Genomic DNA, 5,495 nt, shown 5'->3' on the forward strand with positions numbered 1-5,495 from the left:
TGATGAAGAAAGATCGCGTTCTGATCAGTAGATTTCTTTTTTTGTCGTCCTTTTTTCGTGTCAAAAAAAAATAAATTTATATATATATATAAAAGGAAATTCTGTTCTCTGTGCGGCTTAAATTAGAGGCATTGCATCATGAATTATTGAATTATTGTTTGATAACTTAGCTATTAAAACGTCACCTATCATAAAGATATTGATTTACGAGTGAAAACAAGCCAGCAAAATATTACATTTGATATCGAGCTCAGAGAGACGAGAACTGTTACTTTTTGTTTTAACATTGGCATGAGTGATATCTAAACAAATCCAGGACATTGTGTATGAATACATCAGTATTGCCTTATGGTATTTAATTTAAACTTATTTTATTGTCATACTATTATCCATCTTAAATTAAACTGCGGTAACTTATGTCCTAAAGTATAACACGGATAATGATATCAGTTGAGGGTTTCAGCATTGGATACATTTAAATAAAGTTATAGTTATATATACAAGCCTCAATCTAACCCTCGCTACTTGATTGGAGGCATGAAATATATTAAAACATGTTTCAGTTCATGCTTTAGTGAATAAGCATCAGGGTAAAATTGTATTGTCCAAATCTACTTTGTTAATACTTACATCAATACTACATCTAGATAACACATTGTTCATGTGTGCACCTATGTATAAAGCGATATTTATAACAGGACATGAAATTGTATTTAAGTCAGACTAGTTTGCCTCTTATTCCGTTTTACATCAGGCTATTTTCTTTGATATGCTAATTAGTAACCATTTACCAAGAATATCTGGTTATTTTCTGGGAGAGGAAATTGGTAGGCCATCTGATAAACAAATCATTTATATTCGTTGAAAGGAAATCCTGTGATATATGTAATAGGGCTAAGAATAATAAAAAATATGTAACTCTAATGGTTTATTTTCAGTAATTATCTGATCTATATTTAAGATATAAATTTCATTCGTCAGTGATGTATAACCACAGGTTTTGCGTCCAATTCAGACTTACATCTCAGTGTAAAAAAGTAATAAACTATTATGTATACATGTTTTGTGTATGATTTACATGGAAAATAATTACTATATACATACGTTTGTCTAAATGGTGTTCAAAGTTGTCAAATAGTTTGGTCCATGTGATAACCACCTTTATGACATAACTAATCTGTTTCAACATGTAATACGGCTACGTCATCAATACCGTAAGACACATTTGTAATAATACGATTTTGACCTCATAAATAATTGATGGTCGCATGTAATGCCCAAGTCGAAATTTGCCTGTATTATAAGGAAATCATTTGAGGGGTTTCTCTGACATTATCATAAATTTAAGTTATGTGATAAACATAATCTTACACTCGGGCTTATCCGTTTATTTAATAGATTCCATATGACATAGCCACTCATGTAAGCATTACTATCCCTATTATATCAGATGTCACAAGTATCTACAGAGCTCACCATGTGACAGTGAGCGTCACCTCAGTGTACTGGACATACGTCATGATATAATCACGCTGGTGCCATTCACACGCGATGTCACACTGTCGACTAGTGGTTACGGTCCTGTCACTCCACGATCAGTCAAATGTCCTTTCCTTCATACTCTCCATACTCAGGTTCGTTATAGTTCATTCGTGTCGGCTATATATTGAGACTTGTTGTTTCTAATTTCCTGGTATGTCTTGATATAAGTAGAGGTCAAACTTTGGTGGCGCTACACATAACCATCCCATGATTATTTGAAGAAATACTAAATACATGTAAATACATTGAGGTAGCAATAAGCAAGAATGTCCAGCCAGTCTAGAGTTGATAAAGTAAGCATAAAATACCCTTTATAGTGATTAATGACTATTGGTAACTTTCATACCGTTCATACGCGAACACGTCCATAAATAGTGTTGAAATACGTGGACTGAGACGACAATTAGTGTAGCTATATGTTTCATTAAAATATACAGCTTTCCATCTCAACTGGCCAAGACCAACATCTGAGAAGCAACATGTAAAAGTTTCAATACAACATACTGGGCATTTTCTGGAAATAGCTGTCAACATGTGTCACCTCTTCACACAGGATCCTGGAGCACATAATACATGATCAATATTATTATTTACATCACAAAACCTAGATTGCCATTTCTACTATAAATCCACATTAAATTCTCAACAAAAATCAAGTTCAAAGAGGCATTTGATTTATTTTCCTGAATACATACATTTTTGAGGGGGCTTCATTCGTGGGGCCTGGACCCGGAAGTACTTAATTGTGGTCTCAGTCCTATAACGTGCAAAGGTGTGTTTGGCAGTAGATCGCTTCAAATGCAATGCCATGAATATTGAAGCCACCTACAGCGAACGGATTTCACCTTTGTTATTTATCGAGAAATGGACAGAAATGATAGACACTGTATGTGTACAGTACCATAACCGCCCATGACCTTTCTATAGTCCATCCTTACTCGTACATGTATTTATCTAATGTCAGATAAGGTCAAAGATGCAGAGAAATAGCACAAATTGACAGATTCCACCTCAAAATATACCATTTTGCCTAATACCAACATGGTATAACTTCAACGTCGATATTGATGACGTCATAATCTGTAAGGGGACATAAGTACAAAGAGAGAAAAAAAGGAAACGGATATTATAAACATTTTAAAACCTAATTTATATGTACGAGATACATAATCATGACGTCATCAATAGGTGAACAATCTATGAATTGTTGTAATTATGCACTCGAGAATCTAAACAGTAAAACTGGTTGTGTAAAATGTGACGCCTTGGATTGTCAATTACTATTTTCTGATATACATTACTTGCATTCTGTCACCTTCAACATTGTTTTTGATATATATATACATATAAAATAGAAAGGGGATTTGAGAAGAAAGCTGGATCAACAATACTTTCAAAATATCTATATCTACAAATGTATTTATAAAGAATGCAATACTACTTAGTCGAACTATTATTAGGTACATGCACACCGACGTGTTAAAAACAACAAAGAATATCGACATTATAACGAAACAATCATTCGAACTCGATTAAACGAGGGCAAAATATAATCAAAATTATAGATTTGCATGGAGACTCCTAAAGTGCAAGGAGAATAAAATCAATTGTTCCTCAGGAGTAACAATATCCTGCTTCATCGATGACGCCCGCCTTACAAATGTAGGTAAAAACCGGTTTAAGTCACAAATAAGGTAAATAAGATAGCCATATCAACAAGCAACAAACTCGTCCGACTTCACATAAAGAAAATTTCCCATTCTCATTATAATGGAAACAAGTCATTGACTATCGAATCAACTGGGACATGTAAATACTGAAGGTGCAGTGATGTTGCTATCTAGAAATGGAAAATTACCAATTGGTGAATTGAAATCGACAATCTAATCATCCAGCTTAGTTGTAAGACTTAAGTCCTTGATTTCAAGTTATACAGTGCATATCCGATCCCTATGGTCATTATACTTTATCTTATTTAAAGATAAAACAACGTCAATATACCAACAGCTGAAGTTGAAGGACGTTGCAATGGGTCTCTTTTACATGTTCTGATAAGCTCTTCAATATGATCATCAGCTTCGTATAACGCTTTATAAAACAAATAACAAGTCAGCCAACAGTATACACCAAACCCTTAAATCCTTCACCCAATGTCGGGGCCGCGGTGACCGAGTGGTTAAGGTGTACAGGCATTTTATCACTAGCCCTCCACCTCTGGGTTGCGAGTTCGAAACCTACGTGGGGCAGTTGCCAGGTACTGACTGTAGGCCGGTGGTTTTTCTCCGGGTACTCCGGCTTTCCTCCACCTCCAAAACCTGGCACGACCTTAAATTACCCTGGCTGTTAATAGGACGTTAAACAAAAACAAACCAAACCAAACCAAATTCCCCCAATGATACACACATACACAAAGTTTATGATGTTAGCTTCTGCCTAAATTATTGTAGTCAGACGATTATTTAAATAATAATATACAATATTAGCAGGTGATCAGTCAGAACAGGGTCATTTTACATTTGTTTTTTTTATCATTCAAAAACCCTAAACAATCTGATTAAATATTTGCTCGTATTATCTATATGATTTACCTCCTGATACACATGGTATGACACCGATCAGAGATAAAAAAAAATCTCAAGTTCAGTACATCGGGATGGTGTGGGAAAACCAGTGGGTATTTAAATCGATAGGATATATCTTTTAATGTTAAATGAAGTTCAAGGTAAACTTCAAGTTTTTGGACATTCAATGCTTTAATTTGAGAAACAATGAAAGTAGGAAAGCAATATTTATATTTATCTGACTTATTTTCTGCACACTGAAAACAAAAGTTAGACGTGTTGGATACATACATAGATGCGCAAAGCATTGCATGCTAGACATTTGAGCTTATAATGAGTAGACACTCCCATCAAAATATAGGCTACACTTTAAATTGTGATAGTTGTTGTGCAGGCAATGCTAGCCAGATCTGGAGGGCGATTACCGGTCTACAGTGGTATTTCAGGGAAAATATATGTGTTTTGTCGTCACATGATAATACCACAATATGCGGTATCGGATTTTGTGCTTAATATCATATCACATATTTCCGAGAAAGTGTATTATCTGGTGTATGAGGAAATGACTCTATATTGAATATTTGCCTCCTATAAACCATTGTGCCCCCTATAAACCATTGTGCCACCTATAAACCATTGTGCCTCTTATAAACCATTGTGCCCCCTATAAACCATTGTCTAGTTAAATCTGGAGACGCGTGATTAACCCCAGGCAAGCATAAATTATATATTAATAACCGGATCTCATAATTCGTCATTAATAATATCATTAATATCTGTGTGCCTAATCTGTTCCCCTTCATGAGAAGTTGGCCCTATAGTCAGTCGCGGAGAAGCAAAAACACATTAAAGCAGAATACGCTTACTGTAAACGTGGAAATTTACGCGAGGGGGAAATTTACGCTAATTACACAGAGTCCTAAAGAGGCGAAAATTTCCCCCACGCGTATTATTTTGATATCAATTTGCATAATCTCGAACAACAAACGAAGGTGGATCGATCGCAAAAATTACCCCAACGCGTATAGTTTACATATCGAAATCGCGAAATTAACCCCCGCAAAAATGACCACGTTCTCAGTACTTTTTCGGAAACCCTGATTTTTATTCTCTTTGTATTTTTTCAAGTGTCTCCAGTCATATTTATTTTTTCCTTATCTGTAACGATTTTTAATTAGAATTACTGTTTCGTTCTTGTTAAACCGCGCCATTGAGGACAATGATACAACTACATAGCAGCCTGTTTTTATATAACTTGGAAACTACCAAACCAATGATCAGCGACCTAAAGAAATCACAATACTGATTTTAAGTCAAGATAGATCCAAATGATCGGGTTCGTTGTGCTCTTGTTAAAATGTTTGAAGAATATATAATACATCCACAAGGCCA

The sequence above is a fragment of the Pecten maximus genome, chromosome 12 (genome assembly GCF_902652985.1).
Source record: "Pecten maximus chromosome 12, xPecMax1.1, whole genome shotgun sequence".
Lineage (NCBI taxonomy): Eukaryota > Metazoa > Mollusca > Bivalvia > Pectinida > Pectinidae > Pecten > Pecten maximus.